Source organism: Ambystoma mexicanum, chromosome 1q, assembly GCF_040938575.1.
Source record: "Ambystoma mexicanum isolate Mex_15411 chromosome 1q, UKY_AmexF1_1, whole genome shotgun sequence".
In the NCBI taxonomy this organism is placed as follows: Eukaryota; Metazoa; Chordata; class Amphibia; order Caudata; family Ambystomatidae; genus Ambystoma; species Ambystoma mexicanum.
Window position 1 is genome coordinate 1,182,805,787 of NC_090922.1, and position 12,815 is coordinate 1,182,818,601.

Genomic DNA, 12,815 nt, shown 5'->3' on the forward strand with positions numbered 1-12,815 from the left:
TATATACCTTCTCAACAGTACTATCTACTTTACTTTTCGCACTATTGTTTGAATTTCTAGACTCCTTAGCTTTCTTAACGGTATCCTGGTCTACATCTTTCACTTCCTTCCTGTTACCCTCAACACTTTCACACATCCAAATTCTTTCTACATTCCATATCCTATTGTCCTCTGTTCTGACAGCATTGCGAAATGCCTCTATTACCCTGATGGGATTGGACCATTTGCATGGTCCTTTTCTTAGAGCAGGAGGCAGTAACACTTTAACAAACTTACCAACAGCTTTACACATATCATACTTGTTGTTACGAACTTTCTTATCATAATTAACCTTATTTCTCTTTTGTGTTTCTCTGATTTTCTTTCTAACACTAACCAAATTCTTTCCCATTTCTTTACTTCCTTTAATAAGCCAAATTGGAGCTAATTTGGTGTTTGCCTTTCTTCCCCTGCTATGCTCAAAAGGAGAGACACCTGTACTGGTATGTGGGGTGAAGCGATGAGCAATTACTTTCTCCTTAAGAACATCTTCCCAATCTAACCCATTGGCCCACGCCATTCTTATGGTTTCTTTCAGTATCTTATTAAATCGTTCCACTGTCCCATTAGTTTGTGGATGATAGATTGAGCTAGTTTTGTGCTCAATGGCAATTTTTTTACAAAATTCCGCCACTTCCTTGGACATAAATTGAGTACCGTTATCAGAAAGGATACTTCCCGGATAACCTTCCCTCTCACATATGTTTGATAAAAATTCCACCACAGTTTTACCCGTAACACTAGAAGTAATTAGAATCTCTGCCCACCTGGTGAGAAGATCTATAACTACCAAGCAATACTTTTGTACACCTTTGCAACATACGGGACCTAAAATATCCATGCTTATATCCCTCCATACACTATTGGGAATATCAGTAATAACCATTGGTTGTTTGGAGCCCACACATTTATTTTCATCGACACAACAAAGGATACATTCCCTAACATAACGCTCAATTTGTAGGTCACACCCAGGCCACCAATAGTCATTCCTAATTCTTTGCTTAGTCTTTATCACTCCTTGATGACCCTCGTGACCCAGTTCTATAATCTTCAACCGCAGATCTGTCGGCGGAATGACTTTATCTCCTCTCATTACAAAATTTCCGTGAACATGCAGTTCATCTGCAACTGTCCAGAAAGAACTTAGATCAGCCCCTTCAAATTTAGATTTCTTCATGGAATCATGGCTTTGAATCAATTCTTTCAATTTCTTGATGTTATTATCATTACATTCAGCCTGATCCCAAACATCTTTGGATATAGAAGAGGTTTCCACACAAAATACAACCTCCATGTCTTCATCTTCGTCAACAATCTCAGAAATGTTGGTTAATCGAGATAAACAATCAGCAGACACATTCTTTACTCCTGGAACGTATGTCACAGTGTAGTTGAACTCTTGCAGCATCATGACCCATCTTCTCATTCTGTTGGATACTTTATTGAGACCTTTTGACATGAACACTTGAGTTAGAGGCTTGTGATCTGTTCGAAACTCAACTTGGTTGCCCCATATAAAGCTTCTGAATTTGTCAGCTGCCCACTTGATAGCTAACGCCTCTTTTTCTATAGTGGCATATGAAATCTCTGCTCCTTTGAGCAATCTCGATGCGAAAGCAATTACTGCTTCCTGTCCATTCTTCTCCTGTGACAATACAGCTCCCAATCCTATATTGCTAGCATCCGTAGTGATTACAATCTTGTCATTAGTACAAAAGTTCTTTAATGCAGGAGCAGAATTTATTGCGTTCTTTATAAATTTGAATTCATTCTCACATTCCACACTCCACTCAAAAACTTTCCTCTTGAGTGCCTCTCTTAATGGAACAGTGTGTATGGCAAAATCCTTGACAAATTTTGAATAATATTCAGCCATGCCAATAAATGTCCGAATCTCATCCTTATTGCTCGGGCTTGGCATTCCTACAATAGTGTTGACCAATTGAGGCTTTGGAAAAATTCCTTCTGCAGTAATTTTATGTCCCAAATATTCAATCTCCTTGCAATTTATCTTGCACTTATCTTTGCTCAACGTCATGCCAGCATCATATAACCTTTTGCATACATGTAATAATCTCTTGTCGTGTAATTCTTGAGTGGCAGCATGAATTAATATGTCATCTTGAAAACAGACAACTCCATCAATATCCTTGAACATACCATGCATAACTTTCTGGAAGACCGATGCAGCTGACACTAATCCAAAAGGCATTCTTTTAAATTGATACAACCCATCATGAGTTATGAACGCAGTCAGTTTCCTTGAATCTCTATGCAATTTAATCTGATGGTAAGCAGATGACAAGTCTAACGTCGAAAATATTTTAGAAGGTCCAATGGTAGAAACAATTTCTTGTATATTTGGTAACGGATGACGATCAGGTATGACACATTTGTTCAATTCACGTAAATCAACACAGATCCTAAGTTTTCCTGACTTTTTTCTTATTACCACCAGTGGAGAAACCCACTCACTGGCATCAATACTTTCTATAATTCCATCTTCTTCTAGTTTCTTTATTTCCTTGCTGACTTCTTCTCGTAATGCTAAAGGAATACTTCTCAATCTTTGAGCTATGGGTTTTTTATTTGGCTTTAGCAATATTTGATGAGTATAGCCTTTAAGACATCCTATATTATCTCGGAAAACCTTTAGTAACCCAGCCTTACGTATAACATCAACACCATTACTCAATTCAGTACTTCCACTGCTTATAGCCAAGACTGATTCCTCACTGGTTGAATCCACTTTCACTTGTAATTTACTCTGGTGAGTCCAGCTGAGTAGAGCAGTCTTCCCTTCACTTGTAATATATATTTTTCCTTTTGCACTTCTGTTCTTAAATTTCAACCTTCCCCAATGCCAACCAATGACATTAATTCTCACACCGCCATATGCCCTTGGATTAATATCTGTTTCATGCAAATATTCATGTTTATTCCTGTTCCACAACTGCTTGGGCAGGAGCGTATATTTTGCACCCGTATCAATCATCATACATACTTCATTGCCATCAATAGACACCATTGCCCTGGGACTTTCCAACACTTCTTCATCATCATCGTCTGTTATAGTGCATACACAGTCATCTTGAATTTCCTTTTCACTGTGATCACTATCAGAATTATCCCCTATCCAATTCATGGCACTGTCGCGAAATCTGCAACATTTAGAGAAGTGACCCTTTCCTTTGCACTTGTTACAAATTATTTTTAATGCTGGACAGTCTGGGTCATCAGCCCAATGATTCACATTGCCACATCTGTAACACTTTCCTTGACGTTTCTTTTCCACTTTTCTTAATTGATTCTCTGTATGGTTTTTCTTAGAAACTTCATATGATGGACCCTTCTGACCATATTTGCTTGATCTTCTATCCGCTCTCATTGAATTACATTGTTTATTGACAGATCTCCTCTTAGTGGTGTCATTATTGATCATTGAAATCGACTCTTCGTCACGTGCGTCATGCATTTTACTACTACTGCTTCCTATTTTTACTTGTTTCATCTTGTTCTCTAATTCTTTAACACACTCCTCAGTGTGCTCTACTTCTTTTGCTACTCTGAGAACAGTGTCAAGGGAAGGATCACTTTCTGACCACAATCTTTCCCTTACTTTGCTACTGCGACACTCCAACATAAATTGGTCTCTGAGTCTCTCGTCCAGTTGCTCATTGAAATTGCATGACTTTGCTAATTTCCTTAATGCAGTGACAAACTTTTCCACACTCTCTCCCTTCTCCTGTGTGCGTTTGCCAAACTTATAATGCTCTAGAATTATGCTCACTTTCTTTTCAAAATGTTTATCAATTTTCTTTACTGCTAACTGGTATTCATTCAGGTCCACACTCTCATCTTCTGGTAATTCTGGAAGTGTTTCATATTTTTCTTGGCCAACAGGACCCAAACAGTGCAAGAGCAATGATTTCCTTTTTTCCGCACTGCAATTCGGACCACATATGACACCAGCATAATGTTCAAAAGATTTTATCCACCTTTTCCAAGGCAAGGTTGGTTCGTCAGTGCTGGGCATAAAAAAAACAGGTGGAGGCACACTGCTGAATGCCATGGCAGTTTATGTTATATAAACCACAAGTTTGTATGTATAGTGTTGCTCTTTGGATTTCTTCGCACTAATTAAAGTTGTGTTTGGGTGTGTGGTCACTTCTTACACCATTCCTGCCATTATGCAAGCCTATTTTCAATTGAAATTTTGTTCCCGATGCACCTTCTGATATTATATAGATGAGTGTAATATATATCAGCAGAGGTATGATCACTCATGTATTACTGATACCATTGTTCCTTGAATTTACACTGTAATACAACAAGACTGTCTGCTTCATCTGACCGTATCTATTCAGCACTGTTGAAATGCATAACTTGTGACCTTCCGTTGGGATTGAAACACAGTGTACTGCACCTTTAAGGAAATTTCCCATATACGCGCGTTGTGCGCATGTGCAAACTCCGCCGTCAATGTAAACAACGTACGTTGCATTCAACGCTGCAGCACCTCAGTGATCGTATCACCGAACATCACAATCTCCGTGTGCCGCACTGGAGCTGCCAAACGTTACCTTCAGGAACGTTGAGACGGGGCCGCTTCTACGCTCGGGCATGAGCGGAGCAGCTCCGTGCATCTCGATGCTGCATAAGTTCGCCGAATCCCATCCTCGTCGCCACTTGAAGTAGGCCGCGGTATGTAATATAAGTGCGGGAAGCAGTTGGGTAGTTAAATATATTTATTAGATCAAATGATGCAATAACATTAATATAGTAATATAAGTATATAGGAATGGAGGAGGAAGACAACCTATAACCTCGGGAGCTGGACAGTTATGTTTCAATTCAGTGCTTCATTCTAGAACCTTATCAACACTTCAGTTCCAAGTGTTCCAACGCTACCCACCATACAATGATCAGGTATGTCCCATACAGACCAGGCACTTTTGTCAGAATGATAAATACTACATTGTGGTAGTTCTTTGCAATCTCTGTGGTGATTTCCTTCTGAGCGCACACAAAGCGGACTAAGTGGCTGTAGTGGGAGAAGCTGCTCCTGCAGCTCTCCGAGTGAAAGGGGGCCTCCTGCCCTTGCAGCGTCTCGTGTTGGTCTGTGTATTACAAATAGCACTTACATGATTACCTATCGAATCTGCCTGTTTTTGCTGATGCAAAAACAGGTGTATTTTCATGCAGAATCGAACTTCACCATCCAAATAGCTAATGAGATGTCAGTGGAGATGCTATCAAATTTGAGAGGTAGAGAGGATGGGGGTGGCAGATTCATAAACAACCATCTACGACCTACCTCCACCTCACAAATCAATCAAATTCACAGGGTGCATGAAAAACATTGGTAAATAGTTTTAAGCACATATTTACACTCGAGGAGCATCCAGAATATCCCCTTGTAGTACACTGCACTACTACCTAAATGATCAGCAATGCACAGGTGGGGTTTCTGAAAGATTGAACTCTACAGGAGAGAGAGAGGCTGAGAGAGAGACTGGAGAGAGAGACTGAGAGACAGTCAGAAGGACTAAGACTTTGAGTTATTGAGACTCCTGGTGACATAGTCCATAGATGAATTCAAAATCCCACTTCTCAGACTTATTTCAAACTATGCTCTTAATAATACCCCACGTCCACCAATGCTCTGCTCTTCATATTGCTCTGTTTCATGCAGGGCTCCAATAATTCCCTGAGTAACCCATAGATCTGATCTTAAAAATACCCATAGATACCCAAAATGCATGCCTCTGATAAATTTCACACTCATTCAGAGCTCTGTTATTTATTTTATTTATTATTTATATAGCACACAAAACCCAAGGGTATCTAGGCGCTTTTACTTCAGAGAGTGGTTACAGCACTTCAGGTTACAGAAAGGAAGCATATGAGGTGATTACATCATAGATGAACGTAGAGAAGTAATACATCACACGCAAAGTGCAGAGGAGATTTCAAAGTGAATACATTCATGGAGCATTGCCCCCTTGTTGAGGGGCGGCAGCGTACACAAATGCAAAATGTCAATGGGGACGGCAGATACATGGAGCCTTACCCTCTGCTGAGGGGCGGCAGCACACACAAAAGCAAAATGTCCATTAGGGGGGAAGATACCTGGAGCCTTACCCCATGTTGCAGGGCGGCAGCACACACAAATGCAAATTGTCAATTAAGAGGGCAGATACATGGAGCCTTACCCCATGTTGCAGGGCGGCAGCACAAACAAATGCAAAATGTCCATTAGGGCGGAAGATACATGGAGCCTTACCCCATGCTGCAGGGCGGCAGCACACACAAATGCAAAATGTCCATTAGGGGGGCAGATACATGGAGCCTTACCCCATGTTGCAGGGCGGCAGCACACACAAATGCAAAATGTCCATTAGGGGGGAAGATACATGGAGCCTTACCCCATGCTGCAGGGCGGCAGCACACACAAATGCAAATTGTCAATTAAGAGGGCGGATACACAGAGCCTTACCTGTGATGCAGGGCGGCAGCAGACACAAATGCAAAATGTCCTTTAGGGGGGCAGATACATGGAGCCTTACCCCATGTTGCAGGGCGGCAGCACACACAAATGCAAAATGTCCATTAGGGGGGAAGATACATGGAGCCTTACCCCATGCTGCAGGGCGGCAGCACACACAAATGCAAATTGTCAATTAAGAGGGCGGATACACAGAGCCTTACCTGTGATGCAGGGCGGCAGCACACACAAATGCAAAATGTCCATTAGGGGGCAGATACATGGAGCCTTACCCCATGTTGCAGGGCGGCAGCACACACAAATGCAAAATGTCCATTAGGGGGGAAGATACATGGAGCCTTACCCCATGCTGCAGGGCGGCAGCACACACAAATGCAAATTGTCAATTAAGAGGGCAGATACATGGAGCCTTACCCCATGTTGCAGGGCGGCAGCACAAACAAATGCAAAATGTCCATTAGGGGGGAAGATACATGGAGCCTTACCCCATGCTGCAGGGCGGCAGCACACACAAATGCAAATGCAAATTGTCAATTAAGAGGGCGGATACACAGAGCCTTACCTGTGTTGCAGGGCGGCAGCACACCCAAATGCAAAATGTCCATTAGGGGGGCAGATACATGGAGCCTTACCCCATGTTGCAGGGCGGCAGCACACACAAATGCAAAATGTCAATTAGCAGAGCAGATGCATGGAGCCTTACCCCATGTTGCATGGCGGCAGCACACACAAATGCAAAATGTCAATTAGGAGGGTAGATACCTGGAGCCTTACACCATGTTGAGGGGCGGCAGCACACACAAATGCAAAATGTCAATTAGGAGGCCATATATATGGAGCCTTACCTCACGTTGCCGGTCGGCAGCACACACAAAAGCAAAATGTAAGTTAGGAGGGCAGATAAATGGAGCCTTATCGCACGTTGCAGGGCGGCAGCACACACAAAAGCAAAATGTCAAATAGGAGGGCAGATACATGGAGCCTTACCCCATGTTGAAGGGTGGCAGCACACACACATGCAAAATGTCAATTAGGAGGGAAGATACATGAAGCCTTAACCCATGTTGCAGGGCGGCAGCACACACACATGCAGAATGTCAATTAGGAGTGCAGATACATGGAGTCTTATCCCATGTTGCAGGGCGGCAGCACACACAAATGAAAATGTCAATTAGGAGGTCATATATATGGAGCCTTACCCCACGTTGCAGGGCGGCAGCACACACAAACGCAAAATATCAATTAGGAGGCCAGATACATGGAGCCTTACCACACATTTCAGGGTGGCAGCACACACAAAAGCAAAATGTCAAGTAGGAGGGCAGATAAATGGAGCCTTACCACATGTTGCAGGGCGGCAGCACACACACATGCAAAATGTCAAGTAGGAGGGCAGATAGATGGAGCCTTACTCCAGGTTGCAGGGCAGTGTACTCCAGAGACCCCCGGCCGGCCCATAGAGCCGAGGTTTGCTCCAAAGTACTTTAGGACAAGATAGCTGCACCCTTGAGATGGATGGGGGTGCAGTCTTATTACTCCAACACCAATCAATAAGGACAACTCAATGGTTTGGCAAAGGGAGTCAGTTTAATGACAAGTACAAAAAACAGGGAGTCATGGAAATCAGCAGTGATGCGATCGTCCTTCTCGCTTCAACTCCAATGAACTTCATAAAAATCATAGCATTTAAACTGAAAACTTGTCATAATTGATGTATAACACTCAAAAGTTAATATGCAATTCTATTGGTTAGGAGAAGGTAACTTTAATATAGGTACTATATCTGTATATGGTAACAGAGTGAGGGGATTGGCTAAACACTGTCAGGTGGGCATCTAAGACCTTCCTTTAAAAATGACTACTGTAGACGTCACTAAAAGTATGACGTCCCATTGGTTCTACTAAATATAGCACCCTAGATTATTTGGTCCATTGTGATTGGGTTGGCACCAAACCCATGCATACATCTTCAACGTTGCTTAGCAGCACGCAGAATGGTCAGCCAGGTGCAGGGTGCCCCCTAGTTACATGGCCTTCCTCCAATTAAGGTTACAATAAATCATCGCTTCAGCAACTATGTGTCAATTATTTTACTGTGGTTGGCTTCGAAACTGCATCTTCTGTCTGGAAAAGTTGTGATATCTCTACTTGGGCGGATGCCAAGCGTAGGTGTGAACCTGTGCTTCTTCTCGCTCGGCTGGTCACGTGCTTCCCACACCCTGAATTTGTCTAGGTTCTCTCAATTTCTGCATTTGATTCTTATCCAGCTTGCCACCTGCCTACGCCTCCTTATCTCCACCTTTCAGAGACAGGATATTCTGTTCTTAAGTTTAAATTATATGTAGCTACTGTTCGTTCCTTCTATTGGTATGACCTTGGCTCTCCTGGCATGAGTTGCATCTGCCGAGGTTTCGATTCAGCCGTCTCTTCTCGTTTTGCTAGAATATGAATCTCTGCTCATTCGGCCTTTAGTAACCTGGGTTGATTCTCCTCGTTTGCAAAGTGGAATAACACTTATAATACTGTGCTTCGTTTTGAGGTAGATTATGTATAATGGTGCTTGCCGCACTATCTTTCTACTTAGCATTGCAAGCTGCATTGTTTTCTTAGCTTTCTTGCAGTCTCAAGCTTATGTACAGGTGTTAGCTGGTTGAATATCTTCATCCTGTTTACAGCTTAAGCTTCTTTGTATTTCAACATATTTTCATTATATTCTTATTCATGGCGTTTCGTCTCTTTGTGTCATTCTCGGGTCATTATTTCTTCTATCTGTATGTCTGTCCGGGTCTCTGTGATGTCACCATTCGTTTCCATTAAGACCTTTTTGGTTTCTTCCGGGACTCTACTTAGGCGATCTTCATTTCATCTCATTTGCTGGTAGGGTTTTCTTAATGGATACCTTACTGTCCATGGTTGTCTGGGTATCGGTACTTCAATAGGTGTTGCACTTCTGATAGGTACTGGGCAGAGCCCTACTGCGGCTGTCTGCTGATTTATTTGCTCATCATACGTCACATATCTTGGTGTGAACGTTCCTGGTACTTCAAAATGGGCGACTGGAGTGCAGGCTTTATTCGGGACCTCCTCTACACTCCCCCTCTGGGCGATGCATCAACCACTTTCACCTCCATCTTTGGATTCAACTTACTCGATTCTTCTGTATTTCTCTTCACTCCATCGCCTGGGTTCATTCCTTCTTCATCTTCGGGGTCTATACATGATGGTTTGAAGAAGTGTCTCTTTGGTGTCCATATTTTTATTACTGCTTTCAGGCTTCCTGCTGTCCTTACATGTTCGTCTTTATTCCATGTCATTAATTGACATTGTCCATTTGGGCTACAGTAAACCCATCTTCCCACATCATTTCTGTGTTTTCTGGGATAGAGAAACTTTGTTCCTTCCTTCTGAATACTGGTCAAAGTCTCTTATTTTTTCATCAGTCAGGTCTTTGGGCTTCCATCCTGGCTTGACATCAATCATGATCTTCATTCTTATGGCTTTTTTCACAGTCTTCTGGCACTGAGAGATTATTAACTTGATAATGCAAAATCCTAGCAATATCATCACTAACAGTGCTCCCAAGAACTTGAATGCATCTGCCATCCATTGCGGGACCCACGAGAATAGTGATCCAAACCAGCTGTCATCATCAACGTTGTCAGTTTCAATGATCATCTGGTTCTGCAGGTTTGTCAGCATACTTATGGCCTCTGTTAAGGTCCCATTCTCCTCATCGTGAGATGGTATAATGTGCAACATGATTCTCCAATTTTTGCACAAACTCCTCTATCCATGGCTGTGATCATGTCAAGGACATATCTGTTCTGAAGATTCATCAGTCGGATGGCTCTCAGCTCTTCCTTGATCGCATTGAATCCTTTTATGGTCGTGTTTATCGTCTGCAGTAACTCCCATCTGGCTATTTGCAACCATTTAGTATTTACTCCAACTTCGATTCTTGGCATAAAAACGTCATTATAAACACTGATGAGGTGATGCTGAACAGCCTGTGTTCATATGGGATTGCATGAAAGGCTTCTTCCGATATAGCAGAGAAATAATTATCTCTCTTCGTCCAAGTTATCAGATCCACAGATCTCTTCTTCCTCAGGTGAGCATCTGCTTTCGGGAAACTGTCAATATTCAGGTCACTTTTCGGAATCACTTATGCTAGAACATGGACATTCACTATTGCGCATATACCTCCCCAGTCTCTTGGCAGTCTGATGTATGCCTTGGATCCACATGCCCAATAATGATCCATAATTACTGCAGTTCCGTGCACCATCCCTGGAGCATCAAAGACTTGTTCACAGTTCTTATTCTCTCCCATCTTTCTAGTGCCATTATTCCTGAAGCCGAATTTTGGGTTTTCTAGTGGCACTATCTGCAAGGGCCCTCCTCTGTCTTCGACCCATATCAATAGTTTTGCAAGTTTCGGCCACAATGGCTTGCATCCGTTTCGCACTATGTTGATGGTGGGCTCGTAGTGACCTAAGACCATCCATGCTCGGCATATCACCACTCCTTTCTCCCATCCGTCTGGTGAAAGCACTGTTCCTCAAATTTGCATTTGGCCTCGATTCTTCCATCTCCAAGCTTCTTCTGGAGTTTTTCCTTGGACATTTAGCTTCTGGTTTGCTTCTCTTCTGAGTTCTGCTCCTTTAACTCCAGGCTTCTCATATCTGATCACAATGTGTTTCATCTTTCCATTGTTTCTTGTCTTTATGTCCTGGATATAATCGTCATCATTTGGATCAGTTGCTTCAGCTGCCCATTTCAGTGAGGCATCACTACCCACGAACTGGCCTCTGGTCTTGCACATTGCTACGTGCGAGAGACAGTTTGCTGTCTGGACATCGATTTCTACAGCTAAGAAGATCTTGGATTTCCCCATGCTGTATGGTAGGAGTGCACAAATAAAGCACTCCCCTCTGAACTTTGTCTTCCAACTTCTTTCATGTGCTGGTACCAAATGTTGTTTCCCAGATGTGCCGTGCTATCTAGTTAGTTGTTGAGTTCGTTGTCATCTCCATGCATGCTTCTCTTGATCGTTAGGGCCTCATTCCGAGGTTGGCAGTAAGGGATTAACGGCGCCGGTAAGGGTGCCGGTGCCATTAACCCCTTACCGCCGCATTATGAGGTCCTTTAGCGGGTCCCGCTAAGGGCAGTTGGTTTTACCAGGCGCCCTTAGTGGGACCCGCTAAAGGACCAGGGAGCTAATAACGGGCCCGTTATTAATGGGTCCGTTGTTAGCTTCGTCCCCATTCCCATTAATGGGAATGGGGATGGGTAAATTGAATGAGGAATTACCGGGTCCTCCAAGGTTGGAATGGCCCGGTAATTCCTCATTCAAGGAACCCGGACACGAGTTTTGAGGCAGCCATGCTGCACATAGCGGCATGGCTACCTCTAAACTCGTAATGAGGCCCTTAGTATTTTCCTGTAGTTGGCTATGACTACATCCCTAAATGCATCTGTATGGCTTTTTCTTGCTGGAGGATTCTTAGGCATCTCGGTCCATGGGGCAGGCTTCCTCATCTGCGCCATTTGAGTGGACAAGAGTCTGGCAGCTCTTTCCCTCTCTTCATACATCCTTTTCTGTCGGGCTAGAAATGTTCATATCCATTCTGGCATTGGTCTAATATATGATTGTACCGTAGAACTGGTACTTGTCCCTTGTGTTGGAACATATATGCTTGGTAATACAGTTTATGCAGTTTTATTCTTCAGTTCCTCTTGTATTTTCCTTGCTTTGACTATGAACGGCCACATTGAGTCTACTATCAGTTGTGTTCGTGCTGAGAGCTACTCCGAGTTGGCTCTTGTTTTCTTAAGAGTTTCTGACGTGGCTGCTTCTTTTGGCTTTTTTTCCAACTCCTCTTGTCTTTTCACAATATCTGTTGTGGAGTTTCTTATGGCAAGCAGTCTCTTCTTTTCTACTGTTTTGGCTTGTGGTTCTGCAGTCATTGCCACTGGGCCTGTTTTGTGTGCATTCAGTGTTTGCATGCGTGTGGTTGTCAGTAACCTTTCTTCATTCATTCTTTGCCGACCCTGTCTCCGGCTTTTCTGTTTGTTTGTTACCGCAAGTGTGTGTGTGTCATTGCTAATCACATCCATTTCAAGTTCATTCATTCCTCCGTCAGATCCTCTAGGGACTGGAATGACTATGTAAAGTCTGGGTGCTTTTGTGGGTTTCATACGTGCATCATTAGGTGGGTGCACTGGAATTGGAACGCTTTGTGCACCAATAAAAAATGCAGTT